Genomic DNA, 16,471 nt, shown 5'->3' with positions numbered 1-16,471 from the left:
TTTGTCTCGAACAAAGTAGGTAATACGACGGAAGTACAAAGAAAGGAATATGGAACGGACTCACTAATGTCGCGATGGCTTCGCCGTGGCCCTCTTGATTGTTTTCTTTCGTCTTTCTTCGTCTTCGTTAATTTTGCCGATCGAAGGACCAATGTTATTGGTGGACTGTATATTCTGGTATATTTGAATGATATCGACTTGTAGTTAACCAGTTTATTATATAATAGAAAGATACAATAGATAAATAAACGCCGTGTTGTCGGTATATGGCGTGGACCGCAACTGGCCGATGCGGTGTGAGGGCGCGCGGGGGACGGACGAGGGCTGAAAGGGCCCCTTCGCCCCTCATCCCCGCCGGTGTTGCAGTAAGACGCAACAATAGCTGAGATTTACATGAAGGGTACTTGGTTGGAAATTCTAAAATTACTACATAATTTCTTGAAGCTATTTTTACATTTTCTCTTGCAATATAAATTAAATGTAAGAATGTATAAAAGCCATGATATAAAAATTATAAATTCCCTTTTAACGTCCACCGTTTCATATCTCAGCGCATAGTTCGCTGTTCGCTGTATCGGGTCTTTTAATTATTGGCCTCGTTATATCTTTGTGTCGATCTGAGCGGCGGCTGCGACGCCCACTTCCTTCGCGGTTGCATTTTCAAACGCTTATCAACACCCTTTGTTAATTTTAGCCCGTTTCGCTACTACAACCATTGGTAGTTTCTTAATTATGTATTGCATTTGATGATTTAGAGCGGGCGCACACTTTGACTAAACTAACGCAAAACTGATGTGCGATTGTCGTTTGTTTGGCAGCACATTCAACTGTTTAGTTGTATAACCGAAATCGAAGTAGTGTGCGCACCTCCATATAAGCTCATAGGAATCTAAGCGCGACTAAGCAGTTGTGCGATAGTTCAGTCAAAGATGTGCCTTTTAAGATTGTTATAGTTAATTTAGTAATTTACATTGCCTTTAAATTTAATAATAACAGTAATAGTAGAATATATGCAGCTAACAAACACAGCACATCGGTTTGAATTCTTATTTGTTAAATAAATTCCAAGTTCGATTTAATATTATATTTATGTTGTTTATTTAGTATGTTAAGCAAATAGTCCTGTTAATCGTTTCTTCAACGAATTCTCATATAAAAATACAATAGTTTTAATTCGGTGAAATGTAGATTATAACGACTTTCTCACGTCTTTGTTTATCTAAATGGGAATGACAAAAAACTTCCCGAGTCGTTCACATTGCATAAAATATTCTTAGAAACGAGTCACTAGGCTTAAAGTGGGTGTGTTATCACGTGCGTTTATCTTGGCACATTAGTTTTAAGGCTTTACACACGCCGGTACCCAAATGTATTATAATCTCAACGCGTTCGGATACCGCGAATTAATAAACAAAGCAAAACCATACAATTTACGCGCCCTTCGACAGTATCGCTGCATCTCGTATGATAGCGTTTATTTTTTTGACATATGACACTTTGTATGTAAACAAGTATGGTACGTGGGGAGATTATTAATTGCATTTAAAAAGAAGGAATGGTATTAAGCAATGATAAATTCCTAGAAGAATTTTAATTGGTTGAGGATTCGAGACAGTGTAATCTTAGGCTAACTAGAATTATTACAATAGATTAGACTGTTTCATATTTTTTTTAGTAGAAGGACGTAGCGAACGAAAAAAACGACCTATAGACATTTGCAACACCAGAGGAACCGCAGATGCGTTGCTGGCATCATAGGAAGTAGTACGTAAATTTTCTTGAAGGTCGTTATTGTTTGGATTTTTTTTAGACTTAACAAAATTAACTTTCCAATATAAATCAAATGTATTAATTCCAATTTAGTTCACGTTTATGTAATTTTTACATTACGATTTCAGTCGTAAATGTAACACAATAAGGTTGATAAAGAATGTAAAACAAATAACACAACAGGCAAACTACTACGATTCCCGCTCAAAGTGCGGACAAAGTTGCTGTCTGTTACCGGATTTCAATGAAAGAGCTGCGAATAACCCTCGATCTCTCTTTGTTCCATTTTGAAAGACTTTTATAACTGACAGATATCCCGTTTGTAAAAAACCAAATAGATGTTTTATTTTCATTTCACTTTTGCAGTATTGTTAGTATATCAAGTAATCAAAATATGTTTTTAATTTAGATACAAAAAAACACCTTTCATCCGACCACATCATCACTCTCATTATATTGTGGTCAAGCGCTAACTTAACAAACATAAAAAAAGAAACTGTTCATTTAACATTAGGGTGCACTGACAGGAAATGTTCTAAGACTAGGCGCAGAATATAATTATGTCTATTTATGAGTACATTCAGATACCTACAGTCTTATAGTTTATTGCTTAAAAGTTCGCTGTGATTCTGTGCACTGGATTTAAGACCGCTTTTCAGATGTGCAACTGTTATTTTGAAAGTCAACCCTAGAAAGGTCTATTGGTCCTCCTGGTATATATTTTGTAATTGGTAAAACCAGCAAAGCTTGCTATCTACAATAGCCAAAACAGTAGAATTACGAAAGATTAAGGAGAAATAAATGAAATATGCGTAGAATTTCTTCACTTAACCGTCAACATATAAATATTATCTTTTTATTTCTAAACTAAACCGTTCTTTTACTGACTTTAGCTTCTGCATACTGTACGACGGTTTTTAAACTGTTTTTTTTTTTCTAAAATCTGAATACACATACGAAACGTTGATAAAACTCGTGCAAACCACGGATTGTTTACTGAACAATCCATATCGTATATCGGAGGTTACTGATAGAATCGCTTTCGTATCGCAATGTTCGCAAACGAAATTCGTTTTCGTTGACAGAATATTAATTTTAAGATACAACGGCGCCCCCTGCCGGGATACGCGAGAACACAAATGATATCAACAATAAAACTGTAGAATTTTGATCAATAAATTAAGATACAAAGAGCATAAATTTAGACCTCTAATATTCAACGCGGCTTTATTAAGTGATTATATTCGTCACGGTATTTAAACAATCTCATTGTGAATACTTCTGAACGGGAACGTTTTGTAACGATCTAATGTGGACAATAAGCCATAAATTTATTATGTTTGATAGTAAAATGACCACCTGCTTGACCTGAGCAGCTGTGACTAAGACTGGAATCTAACCGAATTAGATTTATTTAGCATATTTTTAAAACTGACTCATAAAAAAAATTGAAATATTCTGATTTTGAATTCATTGTAGAATCAGGTTATGCTTTCCAATTTTTTTTTTAATTTTCATCTATAGTATGTTGAGTATTAAATTAAATTAATATTCTAATATCTAGAATGAAGTATCGTTTGTTCATCGTTAAAAATCTTACGATAGAAATTCTTTTTTAAATTGTAAACATCTGACCACAAACAACTGTGCCAACGCAACTGGAGCGGCTTAGTTTTTGCATAAGTGTTACACAAAAATGCGAGCCGACTTTGTATATAGAACAATACGACCAAGTGGGTCAGCTTTGAGATATCTAGTCTTTCAATAGATAGAAACAAGAGAAGTAAGATTTTTAATCTTAGATTTTTTATAAAGAACTGAATAGTGTTTTGCCAATGATGCTTATGTTTAGGGACTTGAAATTATTGGTCTATTGATTCTATTGTTGATAATATAGATGTAATCACGTACAGAACTAATGCAAACAAGCTAGCAATTTTGCTTAAATTCTGTAGTACAAGAATAATGAATGAAAATTCAAATTGCCTGGTTCGATAGCCAGATATATCTTCTATGACAAGAGTAGTTGGCTATAGGTACACTTGTGTTCTGTGAATTTATTTGAATATTCTATGACAAACTGAAATATAGTTAGTTTCTTATTGAAGTTGAGCTTGAATAATTGTAACGCTCATCAAAGCAACATTAATTATATCTAAACTGCTTTTTCTTGTTAACTTTCTAAATGGAATTGTCCTACGTCACCAGATTACTCCTAATTACAATTTGTTTTTGAAGGTTCACGCTCGAACGGGCCCTTAGAAATGGTAATGTTTTTGTTGAGCCGGATATTTCTTGAGACGTTCTTTGACGTAGAGCAAAACAAAGGAACGGGAAAGATATTAAAATCTTTAAAAATACATGAGCAGTAATTTGGTAGCGCTAGATAAATATTAATTATTTTTCTATTATTTAACGATTTTTTTTTGTTTACTTTTCAGATTTCTTTTCTTAATTATTCTTTTTACTCTGTAGGTATTTCATTCACAATATAAACTTTAAACTAAGGACAAACATTAAACTTGCACAGTACTATATATTAAAAGCATTCACGCAAATACGAAAGCAGAGGCGCACGATCCTCTTCAGTTAATCCACGTAGCTGTATGGGCAATAAAATCGCAGGAAGGTTCAAAGGTAGCGTAAGAGATATACGACGGTATCGAGTCAAATCCTAAAACATTATTGTACAGATATTATTACAGTTACATTTAAATTACATAGATTATCAATGTTTGATTAATTAATGTAGTTGGTAAGATTTTTGTGAAGCCCTACAGGGATCAGATATAACTAAAATTACATTTTCCTTGACTAGAACATTTAAAAATAACCCTCTTCGTTGATAATTATCAAAAAAATCTTAGGAAGAAATAATCATAAGATGCGTAAAGTGTGAACCAATCCGCTGAAGGTGTAAAACTTTTCTTATTTGATATTTACATAACTATTATCTTAAACGAGAATTACGAGAAACACATATCTTAATTTTCTTTTCCTTTTCGACACGTCTACTTTGTGTATATTCTTTGCGAAGCTATCAAAGACGACAGGGTACAAAGCGTGGCGCGCAATGGCGCGTCCTAATGACGCTGCAAGTTCATTGATAGTGCGCGTTTCGACGCACGATTTACCACTACGGACTATTTGCCGCCCGCCGGGATACCCGTGATGTATGTGCGGATGTTCGATGACTTTTGTTTCGGAACATCGTCGCCCTCAAACTTGATGTATGTTTACGGCTGGATGCTTCCAATGTTAACGGCACACGTGCTAATGCAATGGTGCAAGGTTCAAGTTAACTTTTTTTGGAAGTTCTCTGTGGTAAAAATGGTGTATATAATAATAACCCTTAGATGCCATTTATAGTGGTATATTTTTTACTTGATCATCATCATCATCATCATCATCATCATCATCATCATCATCACCACCTCACTATATTTCCCCACCGAGGGGCTCGGAGCCTACCCTAATCAGGGGTGACTAGGCTATAGTAAACCACGCTGGCCCACTGCGGATTGGTCGACTTCACACATATCTTTGAATTTTGCTTAAATCTTAAGCCACCGACGCTCTTTACTTTATATTATTACGATTTTTTTAGCGAAGTATACACATATTGATTTCGTAAAAAGAAAACGTACACACAATACATCCTCACAATAAAAGTCAGAGTAACCGATCAACGTGATTTATTGTCTATTTTATACCTAAATAGCAAGTTCTAGCATCTATCGTAAATACCGATACCCTTGGGTCAAATAACTTACAATTAGAGGAAGAAAAAAACGCCAGCGCGGTAAGCGCTTTTTGATGCGATCGCCGGCTTGTTTGCTACGACAAGATTTCATTAGAAGGAAACAAGATGTAGGAAGAGATAAGGCTCGGGTTTTTTGTTTTTATTTTACTGGGAGTTCTGTTTTGTTACAATGAATACAAATTGCCAAATTTTAAGTTTTTTGGAACAATATTAAATGCCTTTGGATAACATACTAGGGATTGGATGGGATTTATATGTTGTTTTTCCAACTACAACAAAAACAGCTACATTTTTTAACGTAACAGACATAAAAGCAGTGGTTTTATTTGTATGATCGAATATAACAAACAAGCAATGAATTCACTTGATAAAAAGTTACCACTCAACAACAAAAAAATTGCAATGAAAAAATATATACCGGGCTTCAGAGATATAAAAAAATATCAAGCATTGTTCCAATATTGTGACTGCAGTTTATCGAAGTAATCGCATTAATTTTCATTTTGTCAATCAAAAATTTTCCGTAACAGCAAGATGCCGCATCCATAAAAGGGTTGTTTTCTTTTGTACGCTCCGATCCATCGCTGGGGTATGGACAGTTTTTGTCGCGTTCGACCGTCGACTTGTCCGAGGAGTTTTTATTGAACACAACATCGACGGTGGAATTTTTTGCGGATCTTCCGAACTCATCTCGCCATGTCAACTAAGCAGCCATATATTTCTGAGGACTCCCATCGTTTGCTGAGATAATTGATGGAAATGTTCAATTATTTTCATCATTTATTGTATACTTCTTTATAATCATGAAAGTTTTTGTTATTTAATAAAAGCCTAGCAAGTAAATATCAGAACATAAAAATTTAAACTTGAATGAGATCATCTTGAAAATAATTCAAAATCGAATTCGCGATACAATCTTATAATCATATATTTGAAAAATATTGCATATGATGGAGGGTTCCGATAGTAATATCAATACGAAAGAAATGTATTGAGTTTATCTTTGTATCGATGTATCGATAAGCCGCAATCATCATGAAGGGAAGGCGTGAACTGAGCTCGCAACTTACAGCAATAAATCCAACAAAGTCTACATATTAAATAATCGAGTTGTGTTCGTTTGGATTGCCTTCGTTATTCAATTTAAAAAAGTAGCGCTGGTTTTACACTGAACAGCACAAGTTTCCAATACTTTTTGTTACAGGATTATTAAAATCATTTCTACAATATCTTAATTAAAAACTCAACTCAACAAACCTTAAAATGTATGTAACCCACTTCTCTTTAAGAAAACATATTAAAAAATCTTAAGACAAAAAACTCATCAAGGTACTAAAGAGTTCCTACTTAGTTAAATTTAAATGCATATCTAAATAATATTATAAATGTGAAAGTTTACATGGACGGATGTTTGTAACAGTTTGTAGCCTAAACAGCTGAACGAATCTCGATGAAATTTGGCATAGATGTAGAGGATAGTCTGGAAGAACACATAGGCTATCAACTTTTATTTTTTTCAGTTCCTCGCGGACGGGCGTGTGAAAGCTAGTTCTTAAATGTAAGCTATTAGTTTTGCTTGCGATAAAAAGGACTAGTATTCATCGATGTAATGTTCACTAGACTGGAAGAGGCTCGTCTAGAACGTTCCATTTTCGCATTGAGAGGATAGAAGATCAAAGACCTTTATTGAACGTTTGAATGTTCAGTGTTTGCAAAGCCCGGGTGTCCATTCGTATTACAGCCGTGTTCAAGGTTTAATCTCGTAATTTTAATTTCAATGTATGTATTATTTATCTACATGTTCCAACAAGAAATATAATCTAATTGGAAATTCGTACAGTAATAATTTGTGCTAATGAGGAATCATAATTTTATTGTAGGCCTCAACCGTTTATGACCCATCGTTAACAATTAAGATAAACTTTGTACAAAATAGAATAAATAATTAAGACGAGTACACTATATGTATAGAACTGGTGCATGGAAAAAACATCAAGAAAAAATTCTATATGTGAACTAATATATCACACTTTTTATTACAACCTCAATGCACGAACGAGCCATTTAATATAATTCAACGCAGTGTGAAATACCCACAAGTTGCGCCTTCGAACAAACGGCCGATTGAGATCAATATCGCAGTTTTAATAAAACAGATGGGAAACGGCTCCCATATCCGGAGCGTTTGTTCTTTTTTCGCCCGCACCAAAAAAATCAAGCCCCTCGACAAAAGCAACCAATGATAATAGAAACAACGGTCGAGCCTTTGAAAGGGGTTATCGTGTTTTTATTTGTCCCTTTGCTGGTACTTATGAAATGCATTAAGACCCGAGTTTCGCGATTCGCGAGTCACATCCTATTTGAAATTCTTATTTCCTTATTATTATTTTATATTCTTATTCTTATGTGCCAACTGGGTGTTAAATGTTTATCCAGCCCACAAACCTTTTTAAGTTCGCCGATCGCCAGTCGTGGTTTCATAAACACCAAACAATAGTGACAGTTTTTATAATGTGAACTTTAATATGGTAGTAAATAAGTAAAAAATTTAAGTACTTTAATATGATACTTGTACAAACCATACCTTTTAGTCCTTTTTAACTAGATAGTAAGGAAACTGTAAAACTTCCTAATATAGTTTAAGTACAATTTTGTTTCTCATATACCATTTACCAGAAAGGGGTGCGAGTAAAAAAAACTAATAAAAATTGGGGCCTTTGCCCAGTTGACGCGTTCAACGAATTTTATTACAAACGACACGTTGACGAACAGAGCTCAAAATACTTTTATACGGCAAAGAATATTTTAAAACCGGTTTTAGATTGAAAGTGTTTAATAAATTTTGCATTTTGGTGATCACGGGTAATTTGTAACCCATTAGAGTATATTTTGCATAAATTACGTTTAGTTTAAAAAATGATCATTTTTGATTAAACAGATTTTTTTCTTATCAGATTTTATGGCCATAGGATGATATCATCCTGTAAACAGTGTAAGTTGCATATTTCAACTCAAGATTTAATTTCATCAGATGTCTAAAATTTGTCTCTTTTGTCTCTAAAAATGTATAGAGTCTGTCTATTTAAATCAATGTTTTTTTGTATACTCTATGTGTATTTGGGCTCGGCATGGCGCGGCGTCGACGCGGCGTTGCGTGACGCGGGCCGCAGCACGCACGCTGTCAAATGATAACTCAACGTCTATCAATTTCCAGAAGAATGGAACACTGCGGAGTGCTTAAACTTTATTATGGCCTTCATAGATAAGCTTACCCAATAAAATTAGTCACAACAGCGTTAAACAATAAATAGCCAGACCGTTCCTCGAAAAATTTAACTACAATGCGTAATCGTAAATTTAAGAACTAACGTGTTGTACTCTTACAATTTATTTGATAAGTATAATATAAAATGTAATATTTAAGATTGTAATAACTTTTTTTACTAGTAAAGTGACGAAGAAAAGAAATATATTTTCTTGTAGCATTTATAAAATGTTTAATTATTTTGTCTCCTGTGAATAAACCTATGAATGATGTCTAACGGATACTTAACCTCGTGGCTGTTGATAAATAGATAAGCACAGATCGAATCTATTATTAGTCTTTGTCAACGAACTGCGTCTATATTTAATACGGAGTTAAAAAATGTGGTTTATTAGTATGCGAGACCAAATATAAAAGATGTACAAGATACGTCCACTTCATCTATATTAATGACGACAAATTAAGCCTTGTTTAAACCGGGAGCTGTCCAATTTTTCTCATTCAGTTCGCAAATTAAATACAACGAATGCTACTTAAGCCGCACGGTGAAGGATTAAAGAATTTCGAATTAAAACATTTTTTTTACTTTCTTTTTATACACTTTATATTTATCAAGTTCTTTTACGGTTACATTAGCAGATGGACTGGTTTTTATACCTAAATATCGACGCATTTAATTGATTTTAATTTTTAAATTATAGTATTTCACATTAGTGTATTTTTATCGCAAACACTAAAATTGGAGGACTCATTTGTCTCTTTACTACAAAAAATTACATAGTTATTAGGCGGTGTTTAAGTGCTAAATATCCGTTGCCAGTGGCTAGTGACAAACCAGTTCTTAATTTCGTTTATAATTTAGTTTGTCGCAAAACGTGAGTGTCGCCTCTACAGTCGACAGGTGGCGCACGGTGTAATTGCACCTGGGGCGACGCCGTGTAACGCCAGTAACACAGGGTATTTAGAGTGGTTAGTACGGAATATAACAAGGTTCTTTTTATAAGACAAGGGAGTAAACCAGCTGAAATAGGAAAGTGATCATCAAAGCAACACGAGTTACACTCGTTTGTCGAAGAACCCAAAGTCGTACTGGTTTGGAAATCTGTTTCTGTTTCTGTCTCAAAGACTGTTTCACAATCTGCGTCAGACTGAAAATTCTGCGAGAATTGCATCATTGAGAAATGCCAGCCTGTTACCTGCCAGTTACCTGGCTGTCTATATTTTCAGTGATGATGTATTTCAAAGATGTATGGGACCTCTATTAGGCCTACTTTATTCTTATGTAGGTTAGTATATAAAAGATAAAGAAACATTTTTACAGTAACTACTTGTATTTTGCGACATATTCCACAGAAAAATAAGGTATTTTAAAGGTTTTGAATAATAAAGCTTGCTCATTTATTTCATATGTCCCCTCGAGGCGGTTTTTACATCGAAATTCGTTTAAGAATGAAGTTTTAAGCTTCTACGTTAATGAAAAAGTGTTTCTCTTTTAATGAAAAACCAACATTGTCTAAGAGGATGTTTTATGTTTTTGAAATGAGAATTTGTTTATATTTTGGTTTATAAATCTTTTCCTAAATGAATTATAAAATTCTTCAATATTAAAGGGAAAAGTTTAAATTTTGATCACTTGTATGGATATTTATTTAGTTAAATATGTCCCTATTAGACTCCGATGACTAATTTTCCAAACTTTTTTAATTTCTTATCAGAGATTCTTTGTAGAAAATCAATATATATATGAAAAGAACGACCTCACAAATAATACTTAAATAAAAAATATGTTAACTAGTGGCTTCGGTGGTTACGTAAATAAATGATAGTTTTAGATTTGTAAAGACCAGATTATATCGCTTAGTATTATGGAAACTCGGTCATTAATATTTGTCTTCCTAAAAACTGTATTGTGGTGCGGAAACTCGCTTTACGTGACTTGTCCCGACTATTTTGAAGTCAATTATTCACTTGGAACTTGACCTTTATGTTTATCAGTATGATAAATGCGATCGCTTCGCTTTCTAATGTGCTGGCGTTAGGGTGACTAGATATAACGGAATTTCAGGATACGTATCACATTAATTAAAAATATTGATTGAAGAAGAAAATAAAGCATTAAACTGGTTAAATAATCCATCTCAATACTAGTCTCTATCCAGACTATTTTACTTTTTCCTTTTTACAGTAAGATTCCACCGCCGCGGCAATTGCTGTAATCCATCTCATCCCTATCATTCTGCAAAGCAAAGACAACACTATGATGATACAATGGAAATCTGCGGTTAATTTAACAAAAAATGTATCATATTAATTTTTCATTTCTTTTAAATCTATAACACATGTTTTATCTATTAGTTTGTTAGCTCATGTTTTTCCGATTTTATTTCATTTAATTACAAAACTTAGCCACCCCAGTTGTCGTTGTTATAAAAATGTTTTGTTCTTGTTGTCGGGCATTATTTTATCAAGTAATGTGAGATAAAGAGATACGTCAAGTGTTTTGAATGAAAGTGTCGTGTTGATAAATATCATTCTCCAATTCCGATATAACACAAAAGCTTTTGGGCAACGTAGCTTTGCCCATCTGCTTTATCTTGATTAATAACTTACTCGTTTGTTTTATAGCGATGTGTCTTCAAATTTCATTGACGTAAGACCTATTTCATTTATGCTGGTTTGCTAAAGTTTCCTTTTTTATAATTACGTAGTTCGGAATCGTTTTTTATGAAGCTATGGAACCAAAAACACTAATGAATGGTTAATAGTAGATGGGAAACTGGCCATTAATTGTTATTTTGTGACAAGTTCCATAAACTGGACAATTACAATTCATAACAGCCGGTAATATAGAGTTTATAGAATCAAATCAATAACAAGAAAATTACAGAATTTTCTTATTCAGTTATTATCAAATCAAAACCTTAGGATCGCAAAAAGTTACAAAACAGTATACTTGTTTTGTACTCAGAATATGAAAGCCTGCAAGTTTCTCTTGGGATACTTTGTATCAAAATAATGTAAAGAATGAATGTGTACACATGGCGACAGGTAGTGCGCTTGTCGGGTTTCCTCGCGTGCAGGATATTCCTCAATGAATCTGATGTGCTCATGCAAAACTTTTTTTACATTCCCACGAAGAATATGCGAAGAATTCACATTTTGTACTTTACGCTATACGTGAATTAGTAATGCAATACAATTAATCTAAATGAAATTAAATGTTTTTCAAATCAAAATTTTTAGTTCCAACAATTAGTATTTCTCTGTTGAAACAATTGATTTTGATTGGAAATTTAGTTATATACTAGCTTTTGCTATTGACTCCGTCCGCGTGGTATAAGATAACAAAGTAATTATTATTCCTATGTGTTCTTCTAGACTATGCTTTCATCTGTGCCAAATTTAATCCAGATCCGTTTAGCCGTTTATGGTACGAACTCTAACAAACATCAATCCTTCCAAACTTTCTCATTTATAATATTAGTATGATGTACAAAAGGTTTCTAATACTTTTCTAAACTATCATAAATAGATAACAAATATTTGATACCTAAAATAATTCCAGTAGAATATAGGAATAATATTTAAACAAAAAAATAGATACAAAAATTGTCGTAGTGCGCTTCTCTTAGTAAAGTACATGCTTTTTTAGCTCTTCAGTTAAGAACTCTCTAGTCTTCGAGCGACGAGAGAAAGAAGCCTTAAAAGATGAATGGAATTTTCACTTCTTTTGAACAATTTATCGCCTTAGTGTCCAATAGCATATCATCCTTTTAATAGACTTTAATACCAACTCGTTTAAAGCACTCGCGATTTTAAGAATTTAATGTTTACTTTTGCTATGACGGTAAGTTAATTAAACTCACATTATGCAAATTAAGGAAAATTACAACAATTTTCCCCTAATATTTAATCAAGAACGGTGTTAAAATATCCCAAATTAAGACTATCAATTGATTTACGGTTATTTTAATATATGTTGGAGAAATGTTTATATAATTTTTAAAATGTTATCAATATGTTTTTCACTCAAAAATGGCAGCAAGAAAATTATTGAAACTGAAATGGACGTTATTTTAATATATGCGCTACGCTGGCATTGCCGCTACAGTGACCAGCGGTTGGGGTGTGGGACAAGTGAACCGTAAATACGGGGTTTAAATTCAGACAGGAGTCGATATCATATACATTTACAGTACGTACTCGTAGATATACGTAAAATGTACCGTACTTATGTGTTCATGAGCCTTAAATGTTTGAATTTCGTAATATATTTCGACCAATCTATACTAAAAAAGTCTAATAACGCCTTATACTTATCTATTACTAGCTTTCACCCGCGAATCCATTCCATTTTATTTAAAAAACAAAAACAAAAGTAAGCCTATCTGTTCATCCAGACTACGTTCTACATCTATGCCAAATTTCGCCGAGATCCGTTCAGCTGTTTAGGCTACAAACTCTAACAAACATCCATCCATCTAAACTTTCGAATTTCTAATATTAGCAAGATGTAAATAGTTGCTTGTAACACGTTAAATGTTTTACAATAATTTCTTAAATAATCTACTTAAGTAATGGCAAATTAATACAACCTCCCACAGAAGCTTTCATTAAAGCAATCTGCAATAAAAAAAACTTACTAATTAAATTTCAAAGTGCTCACGGACGTAAACAGATGGCAGAGCTGCTTAGCGGGTGTGATTTATTACACGTGAATAATCGCGTTTCATCTTACACTGAAATCCGGTCGCCGGGAGACACCGTGTTATTTAATTTACACGCAAACATGAATTATGAAGATACCTTTGTAGTTGAAACACTATTAATGTACGTAAGTTTATTCTATTTGACCTTACGAAAAGTGCTTCAAAATAAACTGTTTTATTCTAATAATATAGTAATAAACTTTTTATTTAAAAACGTGTTTAAAGAGCGCGCACACCTTTGACTAAACTATGCGACTGTCGATTGTTCGCAGCCCGCTGTTTATTTTTTTATTTCATTTATTTAATTCTTTTCCACAAATATAACAATACGAGCTGTTGCCCGCGAGTTCGTCCGCGTAGTATTAGAAAATATACAAACTATATAAATTACAAAAAGTTACGTATCCCTCGGGAACCGGACATTTCTCGGGGATGGAGCTTATCCCATGTGTACTCCAGACTTAGTTTTAAATCTGTGCCAAATTTCATAGAGATCCGTTCAGCCGTTTAGGCTACAAACGCTAACAAACATCCATACATCTATCCATCCATCCATCCATCCATCCATCCATCTAAACTTTCGCATTTATAATATTAGTAAGATGATACTAAAACTTAGCTACTACAATATTTGCGCAAAAGTGGCCTTTTTGCTTTCAACTTTTACAGGCAAGTGTTTAGTTGTAGAATTGAAAATCAAGTAGTGTGTGCATATATATATATATATATATAAGCACATAGGAATCAATGCGAGGATAAACAGTTTTGTGATAGTTTAGTCAAAGATGTGCGTGCTCTAACTCTAAGGAGTTAAAAAGAAGTTAAAGAAAAGAGCTAAAGCAGCCGCTGATTAATATTGAATTACACAATGACGTGTGAAGTCGGTCAGACGTAATAACTATTCCTGCCGCCGAGTTTCGTCATCGGACGACACGACAGACCGCCAGGTACCATCCTCACCATCTCGATGGCTGGCATTCCACAACCATGCGGTTTTTGCGGAACTTTCTGCTCCGCACAGCTGCGTTGTGGAACGGTCTGTCCTCGGCGGTATTTCCAAACCAATACGACTTAGGGTCCTTCAAGAAGCGAGCCTATCATTTCCTCAAAGGCCGGCAACGCATCTGTAGTTCCTCTGGTGTTGCGGATGTCCATGGGCGTTGTTGACCACCTTGGTGTACACGCCGCTCGTTTGCCCCCTGTACTATAAAAAAAAATAAGGCGGTAGATACAATTTATTGTCAATAAAAACTTTTTCATGCAAATATTACGAGCTCTATAACAACGTCCACCGTGCACACGGAATTTTAACACCACTAAAGACCTTTATGAATTACAATAAAAATGATCGCATCTGAAAAAGCGTCACGCATCGACAATAAAAGTCTAGCATAAACACCGCTTTTATTGGTAAGCGGTAAAATACACAAATCGTCAAAAAAATCTATGCATTGGTACAACAATAAAATATAAGGACAGAAAGCTAATAAAGAAAACGGTATATTAGGTTCTGAAATAAGGGCTGCTCCACAAATGTAGTACGTTCCGGCTGACTTTTATAGGTCATAAAATGGGATAATGTGTCGGAGTAAGCGTATTTCGGAATGGTACAAATTTAGATGGAAGGCGCCGCACGGGATTATGTATACCGATATGGAACAACGGACGATCATTTGCTATTGTTCGTAATACATTAGTGGCTACACATCGACGGCTACAATATTTAAAGCCAGCAATGCAATACAATGTTGCTAACATTTTCACCACCAAGCCTTCTTGAAATTTACCAACGAGACTCAATTTTTGAAATTCAAAACATCAACTCAGAAATGTTCGTTCTATTGATTAACAAATGACTACAGATCGGTTTAAACAATTTATGTAGGGTTTCTGAGGTTCCTATTTATTTTATCAATAATAACACTAATTAGTCCATTAGCGTTAGTTTGATCTAAGTTTCAACGTATTAAACTCAATTCACGTAGTTCTAACACGTATTTCATGAAGTCATTAAAACAAAAACTAACGAATAGTTAAATATGGGTGGGAAACTGTATTAGTTAAACATTTGCTTAACACCTGTATGTTAATAAATAAAAATTAAACATAACATCAAAGTAAAGTAGCACTATTTTAATTTGTATCATACGGTCTAACAAAACAATTGACACAACCATATACGTTCCTACAAATAGATGTTGACATCGCAAGTACTCACGAATTGAAAGACAAATTTATGACTCTGTCAAAAGCTGTCGGAACCAAGGAATCGATTGTGGCAATTAAATTTATTGGTATCGTCGTATCAATCTCGGAACAGTCACGATAATTTTAGTGAAAGACAATTTTATTTATATTAAGGGTCCAATTCTTACTAGATTTCGGAATATTTATGTAGGCGTGGACTAATTGGGAAGTAAATTTGGTAACAAATGTCTTAGTTTTACATTTTAATGGTTCTCTTCAATGGTGGGCTTCTAAAGTACCTAGACTTCATTCATTCTGTACCTGTTATTTAATAGACTAGCTGTTGCTCGCGACTTCGTCAACGCAATGTTAAGATAAAAGTAGTCTATAAAATGCCCGTTTATGTCAGCTACTCTTCAGTGAAAGTCCTGTCGTAATCAGCCCAGTCGTTTCGGAGATTATTTGGAACAAACGCGGCTTGCGGATAGACAGACAAAAAAAATCAATGCAAATTACGTTATCAGCAACGCAAAAACATCATCTATCCGAAATCTGACTTTTTTTTATTTTTACTACATACACTCCATCTTTATTCTATGTATAGATAACAGAAGCAAATGTATGAACAGAGCAGACGATAATAAGTGTATCCTTTGTCAAGGAATATTGGCAATTACTATTCTTGATCGGGAATCGATTAATCTATCTCAAACTCTTCATCGTCTCTATAATCGATATGTTATCCTATTTATTTCCAGCTCAACTTAATATCTCGTC

This window comes from Papilio polytes, unplaced genomic scaffold (assembly GCF_000836215.1).
Source record: "Papilio polytes unplaced genomic scaffold, Ppol_1.0 DF822733.1, whole genome shotgun sequence".
In the NCBI taxonomy this organism is placed as follows: Eukaryota; Metazoa; Arthropoda; class Insecta; order Lepidoptera; family Papilionidae; genus Papilio; species Papilio polytes.
This window is presented reverse-complemented; position numbering follows the sequence as displayed.